General features: G+C 43.0%; 1 protein-coding gene across 5 annotated transcripts in view; it reads left to right on the top strand.

The window, feature by feature from the left end:
* BIRC7 (baculoviral IAP repeat containing 7) overlaps positions 1-12,128 on the top strand; it is a 31,098-nt gene that overhangs the window by 2,493 nt on the left and 16,477 nt on the right. Inside the window, exon 1 of one of the 5 annotated variants that reach the window (XM_084645789.1) lies at positions 65-200. The exons of the other annotated variants lie outside the window; for them this stretch is intronic. The gene's annotated coding sequence lies outside the window, so the exon portion shown is untranslated. Of the gene's footprint in view, positions 1-64; positions 201-12,128 lie in introns of those variants that run through there. 5 annotated transcript variants of the gene reach the window in all.

Here is a 12,128-nt window from a genome sequence, read left to right as displayed (position 1 = left end):
GGCATGGCCAGGGAGCAGGGCTCCTGGCTCTGCACTGCGCCCCCCCCCCCCCGGCTGGGTCAGACAGTGCCCCCAGACCCTGGGCTGGGGCCCCCACGCGGGAGATCAGCTGAAGCCCATGTTCTGGGCCGTGGCCTTTCGGTGCAGCTCGCAGGGGCCTACCCGGGGCGCCTGGGGACATGCCCTTCAGTGGAGCCTAGGTAGGGTGACCAGATGTCTCGATTTTATAGGGGCAGTCCTGATTTGGGGGACTTTTTCTCATACAGGCACCTATGACTCCCCCCCCCCCACCCCATCCCGATTTTTCACACTTGCTGTCTGGCCACTCTAAGCCTCGGTGGCTGTCGGGTGCAGCCTGTGCGCCTGGGGACGCGTCTAGCCCAGCTTGTCCTCCCTCGCAGTCCCTGTGCTGAGGCTTAAAGGCAGCCTGCATCATTCTACGCGGCGGACCTAGGGTCTGGGTTCAAATGCAGCCTGCATGCTTCTGTGCCATGGCTGTCACGTGGGGTACCACTTAGGGTTGCCAACCTCTCCAGGAATTAAAGATTAATCTTTAATTAAAGATTATGTCATGTGATGAAACTCCAGGAATAAGTCCAACCAAAACTGGCAACCCAAGGTACAACCCGCAGTGTTCTGCTTGGGGGCAAATGGGCAGTTTTAAACTGTTCCCCCCCCACACACACTCACACCCACACACACCTCTGCAGTCCATGGGATTCTACTCTGCAGCACCCATGCTTGGGGTCAAATGCAGCCAGCACAGTCTGTACCTCTGGCTCTGAGCTTGGGATCAGATCAGCTGGCTTGCTGTGTTCGTGTCTGTTTCTTGCAGTGGTGTAGCCTTTTTGCTTGCGGGAGGTGAGAGACAACACAGGTGAGTGAGATAATATCCTTTATTGGACCAACTTCTATTGGTGGAAGTTACAAAGCTCAAAAGCTTTTACCTTTCACCAGCAGAAATTGGTCCAACATATAATCTCACCTACCTTGTCTCTCTTACGTCTTTTTTTGTCATACATTTTACCTACCACAGCCAAGCCTCAAATTGGGACCTTTTAATCCATAAGCAGCAGCTTCCTTTCTCTTCTTTTCTCTGTCCCCCTTTTGTCTTTTTTTCTTGTGTTTTCTTTTGAGGTTATTGTTGCTTTGGGAAGGCTTTATTAACAGTGAAGTTTACAATTTTCTCCGAAGGACATGAGGTCTGTGTCAGTCTTGCCTCCATCCTCTGCCAAAAAGATGTTCTGTAGTCCTAGCAAACAGCTGAGAGAGCTCTGTCCCCACTTGTATGAGTTTAACATTTTCGTAGTTCCTATGGAATATGGTTATCAAGAGAGATCGTGGGCTAGAACAGTGGTTCTCAACCAGGAGTCTGGGGACCCCTGGGGGGCCACGAGGAGGTTTCAGGGGGGCTGCCAAGCATGGCTGTCATTAGACTTGGTAGGGCCCAGAGCAGAAAGCCGAAGGTCTGCCATGTGGGACTGTATCCCGGGGCCCTGAGACCCACCATTTCGGTGGGGCTGATGCTGAAGCCTGAGGAACTTAGCTTCATGATGCCCCTTGTGGTGTGGAGCCCTGGGCTCTTTGGTGTAGCCTCTTTGCTACCCCCAATGCAGGCCCTGGCTTTTATATGCGGAAACACAGTTGTGGCACAGGTGGGCCGTGGAGTTTGTATATCATGTTGGGAGAGGCCTCAGAAAGAAAACGGTTGAGAACCCCTGAGCTAAAAGATCCGGTCCTTACCACTGCTTTACAGAAATGTTTGTATTAGCAGTCATCAGCACTGTGATCCTGTTTTTAGATCTGATTAATTAATTTTATTTTCCTGTACAATAATATTTAAGTTGCTAGTTTGGAAAAAACTATGGGTGACATCCTAACCACATTGAAATCAATAGGAAAACTCCTTTTGGTTTCCGTGGGGCCAGTATTTCACCCTATAGCTTCTCAGGGATTCTTATCTAATAATTTATCTTTGTGCTGATTAAAGGTAAGGAAATGAACTAATATAGTAGAAGCATGTGCTAGGATTTATGTGCAAAGTTGGAATGATGTCAGAGTTGAATCCCTGCAGTTCTAGAGAGAGGCCTGGCATTTCTTTAATGAGAGGTCCAAATTAATGAAAACAGTTGCCTGTTTAGTTCTGGCAGCTGAATTCCAGAATTCATCTGAATTCATTAGCAGTTGTATCTGGCTGCTTCTCTTCATAGATAATGATATAGTATTTCAGAGATGGGCGGGACGTTTAATAGCTAGAATTGCTATTTATTATTATTATTTCTTCTTTGAATTGTGATAGTGCTTAGGAATGCTAGTCATGGACCACAAACCCATTGTGCTAGAACAGAAAAATAATCCCTGCCTCAGAGGGCTTACAATCTTTTAAACGGCTGTGTTTCTATAATGTGAAAGATCTAAGGTAATGTATTTGATACCATAATAGCAAGGATTTATATTTGCTTTTATCTTAATCCTGAGGGCCAAATCATGCTCTTTGCTGGCAACACAAGTGTGATGGGGAAAAGGACACTGAAAAATCTGCCTGTGTCATCATTATGGTGTTATTTGTATTGCAGTAGTGCTCAGAGGACTCAGCTGAGTTGGGGCCCCCTTGTGCTAACCACTGAACAATGACGGTCCTTCCCCTGAAGAGCTATGATCTAAAATCATGTGGAGCTTCAAACAGAGGCATTATACCTATAGGTCACACAATCCACCTAATGCCCAAATATAGGATTCCTCCTCTAATTGGTGGAGAATCTTGTAAAACTGTATCAAAAACTGGCATCCTCCATGCACCCAACTAACAGTGATGTTGAGAGATAACCACAAAGGCTTGCAAATTATTAGTTCACCATTCTCACCTTGTATGAGGCACATGTAGCTGCAGGATAGGCAGCATGAATGACCCAGTAGCTAACATCGTGCCATGTAGCATATCACCTAATATTTTATACATGTACTTGTCATCTGGCTGGAGAATGGGAATAGATGAGGTTGACAGGACAAGCTTTAAGATGCACTGCTGTTTATGCCCAGAAATCTGGCTTCTCATTAAGGTATCATACAACATGCAGGGATTTGCTTTAATCATAGCCTCTTTTCAGCGTGAAGATACCTTCTTTTGGTAGATTCCCCAACATACACATGCAGGATCTGGACCTAGTGTAGAGTGAGAAGGGGGCATTCTGGGGCAGGGCAAGGAGGATGTATGACCAAGGAAGATTCCACGACACACTTGCACCAGGGAATACAGCTCAGAGTTAGGGAGTCGCCACCAGCCCCCAGCTGGCCCTCTATCTCGCTGCCTGCAAGCAGAACTTAAACACAGCTGAGACTCTGGCCTTTAATATTTTGCAATAATGTAGCACCTTCCATCAAAGGATGTCAAAGCATTGTATAATCATTAATTAATTCAGCCTCATAGCATCTATGTGAGGTAGTGGATTATTATATCCAATGTATAGTAGGGAAAACTGAGACTCAGAGATGTGAAGTGACTTATCCAAGTTCACACAGGAAGTCTGTGGCACAAAGTGCAAAGGACCTTAAAAGAGTTCTCATGGATTCCCAAGGGTATAAAGCCCAGAGGACTGTTCTAGCCAGCAGAAGTTATAGAAGTCCTGTTGCTACTCCAGCTGGCCCTGTGGGCTGGTTTTGACCCCCAGCTGCTGCAAGTTTAGAGGAGGTGTAAAGGTGGCTTGGAGTCATGAGGTTGGTGCAGAGGATTGTGCCCTACTATTTCAGACTCAAAGATGGAGCATCTACAAGATACAGTATATGTCTAGTTCTAGTTTTGTGAGGATATTGCTTCATGAGCTATACTTCTTCCACACAACTTTCAAAAACAGTTTTGCACTGTCTTTAGGACAGAAGTTTAACGTAATCTGGAAATAAAACCATTTACAAAAATCAGCTTCAAACCCACAGCCAAGAAAAACCACCCACCGCTAAGGTAAGCAGCAACAAGATTCAGAATGAAACTGATTTGAAAGAGAGTTGCATAATGTCTTCACGTAGGCTGCCCCACACAATGGGAAGTAACACAATTTCTTTGAGAAAACAGAGAAACAAAGGACTTCCCTCTCTTCCATTAAAATCGTCTCAAATCTCACAAGAGTTTTGTGTGAAAATTGCCAAAAACAAGACAGGTTTTTTTCCTTAGACGTTACAGGGATTTGCTGCAGATTATTCTGCATTGAAATCAGGAGGGTGATATTAAACAATACTGCATAGAAAGCCATATTCTAAAATTTTTGATGGGATATGACAAAGAAATGGGCGAAACGAGGATTTTCATAATTTGATGCCAAAAATAAAGGCAGACACCAACAAATGCTAGATGTCGTTTTTCCTTTTTTCCTCCTGTTTTCGTGTCATTGCCATGCTGTTCTGTGAATGCAGGGGAGGGACTCAGTCTCATACAAAGAGCATGGCCTGTTGACATTATCATGTAATCATTATCAAGCCTACTTGCTGTTCATTGCAAGGCAGCGAGACCCTCATCATGGTGCTGCAGCAAAAGATGCGTAGCTGGATAGTGTATGACCACTATGGTTTTCCAAAGATACCCACTCCATCTCTCCAGCTTTATCACTGATAACTCAATTGTTCTTATCATCTGCTAGTTTCCATTACATTATAAGGATAGTCCATCTTTGTCATGCTTTTTAGGACAGTATCACCCATGTTCCAGTTCAGCTTCTTCACATTCTGCCGGATGGCTTTCACATTGGTCTTCTGTCTTACCTTCTCTATCATGCCCACTGTCAGATATCTCTTGAGTCAGAGGGGTCTTATTCTCAATTTATTTGCATGGGGAGAAATTAGTTGCTAACCTAAGTAACACAAGAATGCCCCTCATTGCCAGTCACCCAAATGCCATTCAGGCAACTGGGCATGTCTCCATAAAAAATAAACAAGTTCCAGGCTATATCATGGTTTAATTGGAAAACTGGCAGTTCTGTGTTCCTCACTGGCTGATACTCTACCAATTAGAAAGCAGGATGTGCTCCATTAGATTGATAATAATGCCTGACAAATCCTTCTTTAACAGAAATTAATGGCTGAATGGTAGCACTCACATTAGTCACCAGCTGATGGCAGCTGTCAGGGTTCCTTCCCCACTCTGAACTCTAGGGTACAGATGTGGGGACCCACAGGAAAGACCCCGTAAGCTTATTTCTATCAGCTTAGGTTAAAAACTTTCCCAAGGCACAAATTCTTCCTTGTCCTTGGACGGGATTGCTGCCATCAAGTGAGTTAGACAAAGATTCAGGAAAAGGACCACTTGGAGTTCGTGTTTCCCCAAAATATCCCCCAAACCCCTTCACCCCTTTCCTGGGGAGGCTTGAGAATAATATACCAACCAAATAGGTAAACAAGGTGAGCACAGACCAGACCCTTGGGTTTTTAGGTCACTAAAAACCAATCAGGTTTTTAAAAACAGAACTTTATTATAAAGAAAAAGTAAAAGAAGCACCTCTGTAAAATCAGGATGGAAGATAATTTTACAGGGTAATAAGATTTAAAACACAGAGGATTCCCCTCTAGGCAAAACTTTAAAGTTACAAAAAACAGCAATAAACCTCCCTCTAAGCATAGGGAAAATTCACAAGCTAAAACAAAAGATAATATTTCACATTTCCTTGCTTTACTTACAATTTTTGTAATCTAGATGCTTATTTGAGGTCGGGTTTTAGGAGAGGATTTTTTTTTTTCTGTCCCGGTCTCTCTCTGTCCCAGAGAGAACAACAAAAGACCCCACTGACAAAACCTCCCCCCACAGATTTGAAAGGATCTTCTTCCCTTATTGGTCCTTTTGGTCAGGTGCCAACCAGGTTATTTGAGCTTCTTAACCCCTTACAGGTAAAGGAGGGATTTTATGCTGCCCTTCGCTGTATGTTAATGACAGCAGCTTTTTTTTAAGGAGTTATCAGAAACTTTTGTTTAAACAAATGTTGTTTGGAGTAGCTGTGCCCTGTTTTAGGTGAAAACAGAAGAGAGCAAAATAGAAAACAAGAATGGATTTCATTTAACTATTTTAGTTAAACAATTTTAACAAAAACAAACCTGATTTTAGAAAACTTGGCTGGCTATCTTTTACAACAATCGCTTTAAAGAGCCACTGATTTAACTATGGATGGATGGCATAGAGCGCCCTCTTCTACTAACAAGTCACAGCTGCCACTCAAAATCTGCACATCGCAGTACAGAATTGCTTCATTGTGGCACAATTGTCCCAACTCTAGATCCATTTAAACTGTACCATAGGACCCAAAAGCAGCGCAGCTCCATGGATTGTAAGGGGCAGGGAAAGGGAGCCAGCCAAGCAACCTCAGATTCTTCCACTGCCCCGAATCTACAGGCTAATACATAGTAAGTTACCGCATCCCCTTCTGCAGTTTGGAACCTCCATCCTCTTGAGGGAGGATCCATGTAAGGGATTACTGATGGCACAGTTCTTGAAGAAGCTATGCTGTCCAGGGGCCAAAGGGAGCGATTGAGCCAGGTGCACTTTACTTCTGGAAGGATTGTTTCTGGGTAGGGAAGAATGGAGCCCATAGTTTTACAGTCCGTTTGTGGCATCAAGCCAGTGTATCCCAACCTCACTCTTCTCACTCTCTTTGGGGAGGCCAGAGCTGCAGTTAGCAATAGCCTAGAGCAGTTCCTGTGCTCAGGGAACACAAAGACTGTGATTGTGATCAGCCCCTCAGCATGGGAGTGGGGAAGATTCGGTGGGTGAACTCCTGGCCCTGTTGGCGTCAATTTCTAACATCAATTTGGCCAGGATTTCATCTTTGGTGTCGTCTTCTTTGTTCAGCCAGCCCTGTGCAGATGCAATCCAGCCCTTTATCCTTATATTGAAAGAAAAGACATGTCCTCATGTTCCCTCCACTTTAAGTGATGAGAGATAGCCAGGAACTCTTTCATCCGTTTTGGTAGATTTCTTAGTCTGTAATTTTCTTTCTGTGCGCTCACTTGCTCCCTGCTGCAGTTGGTTTCTCCTTTGGCTTTAGTTTTTTGTTCAGGTTCCCCCCACCGACCCTGCACTTCCTCTCTCATTTGCTTCCCCAAGATAGTTTTTTCTCACACACAAAACATTTTTCTCCCACAGTCTACATGCTGACAGGTTTCAGAGTAACAGCCGTGTTAGTCTGTATTCGCAAAAAGAAAAGGAGTACTTGTGGCACCTTAGAGACTAACCAATTTATTTGAGCATAAGCTTTCGTGAGCTACAGCTCACTTCATCGGATGCATACTGTGGAAAGTATAGAAGATCTTTTTATACACACAAAGCATGAAAAAATGGGTGTTTACCACTACAAAAGGTTTTCTCTCCCCCCACCCCACTCTCCTGCTGGTAATAGCTTATCTAAAGTGATCACTCTCCTTACAATGTGTATGATAATCAAGTTGGGCCATTTCCAGCACAAATCAAGGTTTTCTTCCGCCCCCCCCCACTCTTCTGTTGGTAATAGCTTATCTAAAGTGATCACTCTCCTTACAATGTGTATGATAATCAAGGTGGGCCATTTCCAGCACAAATCCAGGGTTTAACAAGAATGTCGGGGGGGGGTAGGAAAAAACAAGGGGAAATAGGTTACCTTGCATAATGACTTAGCCACTCCCAGTCTCTATTCAAGCCTAAGTTAATTGTATCCAATTTGCAAATGAATTCCAATTCAACAGTCTCTCGCTGGAGTCTGGTTTTGAAGTTTTTTTGTTGTAATATCACAACTTTCATGCCTGTAATCGCGTGACCAGAGAGATTGAAGTGTTCTCCGACTGGTTTATGAATGTTATAATTCTTGACATCTGATTTGTGTCCATTTATTCTTTTATGTAGAGACTGTCCAGTTTGACCAATGTACATGGCAGAGGGGCATTGCTGGCACATGATGGCATATATCACATTGGTGGATGTGCAGGTGAACGAGCCTCTGATAGTGTGGCTGATGTTATTAGGCCCTGTGATGGTGTCCCCTGAATAGATATGTGGGCACAGTTGGCAACGGGCTTTGTTGCAAGGATAGGTTCCTGGGTTAGTGGTTCTGTTGTGTGGTATGTGGTTGCTGGTGAGTATTCGCTTCAGGTTGGGGGGCTGTCTGTAGGCAAGGACTGGCCTGTCTCCCAAGATTTGTGAGAGTGTTGGGTCATCCTTCAAGATAGGTTGTAGATCCTTAATAATGCGTTGGAGGGGTTTTAGTTGGGGGCTGAAAGTGATGGCTAGTGGCGTTCTGTTATTTTCTTTGTTAGGCCTGTCCTGTAGTAGGTGACTTCTGGGAACTCTTCTGGCTCTATCAATCTGTTTCTTCACTTCCACAGGTGGGTATTGTAGTTGTAAGAATGCTTGATAGAGATCTTGTAGGTGTTTGTCTCTGTTTGAGGGGTTGGAGCAAATGCGGTTGTATCGCAGAGCTTGGCTGTAGACGATGGATCGTGTGGTGTGGTCAGGGTGAAAGCTGGAGGCATGTAGGTAGGAATAGCGGTCAGTAGGTTTCCGGTATAGGGTGGTGTTTATGTGACCATCGTTTATTAGCACTGTAGTGTCCAGGAAGTGGATCTCTTGTGTGGACTGTACCAGGCTGAGGTTGATGGTGGGATGGAAATTGTTGAAATCATGGTGGAATTCCTCAAGGGCTTCTTTTCCATGGGTCAGTCTACATGCTGTCTCTGTTAACTTCTCAGCCCTGACTCTTCCCTATCTCCAGCTCCATAGGGAGTTCTGCTGCTTTCACTACACTCTCTGCAGTTTTCTTCTTTTCCTCACCAACTGCCCAGTTTTAACTGACACCCCAGTTCCAGAGTTCTCCTTTTCAAAAATGCCCAATTCTACAACTATGATTAAATAGTCCCAGACAAAAAGTGCATCAAGATGGAGTGAAGGTTGTGAGGACTGCCAGCTGCTTCAGGATGCGAAATATTTCAGGGATGTTGTAATTATTCAAAAGTGGTGATACCATATGATAACTATACATTTATGATTAAGACACTAATATTTGTGGATCCGTATTAGATTAAATTATTTTTAAAGGCACAAGTTCCACTCCTATTCCTCCAATCCCTCTACCAGCCCAAGGGACTGATGGGGGAGAAACACAACAGGTGAGAAACCCCAATGTCAAAGGCAGAGAGAAGTAAGCAATTGTTAGGAGGGGGAAAGACAACTAGGAGGAAATAAGGGGGAAGGAGGGAGATCACAAGGGGTCTTGTTAATTTTCTCCTTGCAGAAGTCAGCATGATCCAGGTCAAAGGGGGCAGTGAGGGAGAGGGTCATTCCCAGCTGCCCAATTCCCAACTTCCCTGTCCAACTGTCCTTCCTAAATGCCAATCCCAATTGCTATTCCTAGCTACCATTTCCAGTTACCCAAGTCTCAACTGCCATGAAACCTTCTGGAACTAAATGAGTCCAATGTTCTATTACTGCTTATCCCCTAAAGGCTTTTTGGTGTTTGAATAGTACCTGTCACCTAGTGGAATTTTTTTGATAACTTTCAGTATTTCTTCTATAACACATCTTTTCAGTGTGTTGTTTCTCTCATTATTTTAGAGCTGGTTGTAAAGTGGTAAGTATGTTTTATGGAAAAAAATCCTGAATGTTGGGGGGAGAGAGGGTTGAAATTTTTCATGAAAAATTTCTAAATGTTCAGATTTTGGTGGCGAAACTCCCAAATAATGGTCAATGTTTGACTTTTTCCCGCTTTTTCTTCTCCCCATTTTCAGTGACAAAATGGAGGCGGGGGGGGGGGGGGGAGGTTGGGTAGGGAAGAAAAAAGGGAGGAAGGGCAAGAAAGAAAAACCACTTTTTCCCTTTTTGAAAACCAAATAATTTTTGCTTTTCGTGGAAAAAAAATCAGAAAATAAAACCAATTTTTTCAATAAAATTTTTCATTTTTTATAAAAGGACCATTCATTACAATTTCATACGAAAATAATTGAGCTACATATTGAAAAGCTATTCTTTACAGCTCACTGGTTCCTGTAGTCATTGCTGCTTGTGAAGTTCTGAACCTTAGGATGAAACCTCACATTTGGGTGCAGTGTAACATTTCGGATGTCACAAATTGACCTTAATAAACTCAAGTGGGGAATATACTACAGGAACACGAGCAACTACCACTCCAGAAAGAGATCTTGGAGTCATTGTGGATAGTTTTCTGAAAATATCCACTCAATGTGCAGCGGCCGTCAAAAAAGCGAACAGAATGTTGGGAATCATTAAGAAAGGGAAAGAAAATGTGACAGAAAATATCATATTGCCTCTATATAAATCCATGGTACGCCCACGTCTTGAATACTGCATGCAGATGTGGTCGCCCCATCTCAAAAAAGATATATTGGAATTGGAAAAGGTTCAGAAAAGGGCAACAAAAATTATTAGGGGAACGGAACAGCTTCCATATGAGGAGACATTAATAAGACTGTGACTTTTCAGCTTGGAAAAGATACGACTAAGGGGGAGATATGATAGAAGTCTGTAAAATCATGACTGATGTGGAGAAAGTAAATAAGGAAGTGTTATTTATTCCTTCTCATAACACAAGAACTAGAGGTCACCAAATGAAATTAATAGGCAGCAGGTATAAAACAAACAAAAGGAAGTATTTTTTCACACAACGCACAGTCAACCTATGGAACTCCTTGCCAGAGGATGTTGTGAAGGCCAAGATTATCACAGGGTTCAAAAAAGAACTAGATAAGTTCATGGAGGATAGGTCCATCAATGGCTATTAGCCAGGATGGTCAGGGATGGGGTCCCTGTCCTCTGTTTGCCAGAAGCTGGGAATGGGCAACAGGGGGTGGATCACTTGATGATTACCTGTTCCGTTCGTTCCCTCTGGGGCACCTGGCATCGGCCACTGTAGGAAGACAGAATACTGGGCTAGATGGACTTTTGGTCTGACCCAGTATGGATGTTTTTATGTTCTTATGAAAAGGTTTTTTTAACAAATTAGGACCTGACCTGCAAACACTTACGTACGTAATTAACTTTACTATCATGAGTAGTTTTCTCACTGTAGAAAAATTAAACAAGTATAGAAATTTCCAGAGTTCCTTCATGCCCCAAATTTCTCTCCTCTCCTTGTGAGGGATTTGACCAGCTTTCTTCCCATAAAAAGAAATAGAAGGCCAGGACTCATACTATAATTCTTTACAGTTCAACAAGATGCTGTCTGCAATTGCAATCTGATAGGTATCCGGTCACACTTCCTCTTCTATTTGAATTCTAAGCATGTTTGGTGATTGCAAGTATTTGAATATTATTATTATTGGGTCTACACTATTCATCGGGACTAAGCATGTTAGTTTCCTGTTCTTCAAAATCACAACAGGATTCTGAAGGCATTTCCTGTATCAGGATTTCGGGTATCTACTGTGCCTTTCAAACTTCTCCTTTAATAGAGACTCTGTTCCCCAGGTGTGGCCTAACAGCTAATCATATTGGAGTCTGAGTAACTCCCTTTGCTAACACTGCTTGCTGCATCAATGCTATTGTAAATATTACAATAGATAAAATACTTTAAAGATTGTGAGGTGTTCAGTTAGTACTATAATGATTAGGTTATAGAACTATCTAAGTTTGATAGAATATTCAGGAGGCAGTCTTATGGTCAGGACTCTTTGGTAAATCACATAACCACCTCTCTGTACTTTAGCTTACCCATCTATACAATGGTTATAATAATATATACCCACCTCACAGTGGTGTTTGGCAGGCTTAATTAATGTTTGTAAAGTTCTTTGAGCTCTTTGGATGGGCAGTGATTTATTATTAATTGTTGTGTATGTGTTGGCTTTGCTTATTTTTTATTATTGAAAAATCCAGTGATGAATTAAAAATAATGATTAATGATCAGACTGTGGGAAGACCTTAAGCAGGTGGAAAGCCCTGACTGGTAAGCACTGATGGGGAAAGAGAAGTGCTCTGCACATGTATTAACATGCATTGTGATGGGACGGGGAAAAAAAAAAGATTCTTGGGCAGGGTGAATAGAAATCAAAGCTAGGCATTTTTTGCCCCCAGCCTGAAGAAGTGATTCTGTGGCCACTGTCTGTACATACAGTCACTTCTCAACACACCTTGTTACTATTCACTGGGTTGGAAAGCACTGTCTTTTCACAGT

Source organism: Lepidochelys olivacea (genome assembly GCF_965140295.1).
Source record: "Lepidochelys olivacea isolate rLepOli2 genome assembly, chromosome: 13".
Classification (NCBI taxonomy): Eukaryota; Metazoa; Chordata; order Testudines; family Cheloniidae; genus Lepidochelys; species Lepidochelys olivacea.
This window is presented reverse-complemented; position numbering and strand designations above follow the sequence as displayed.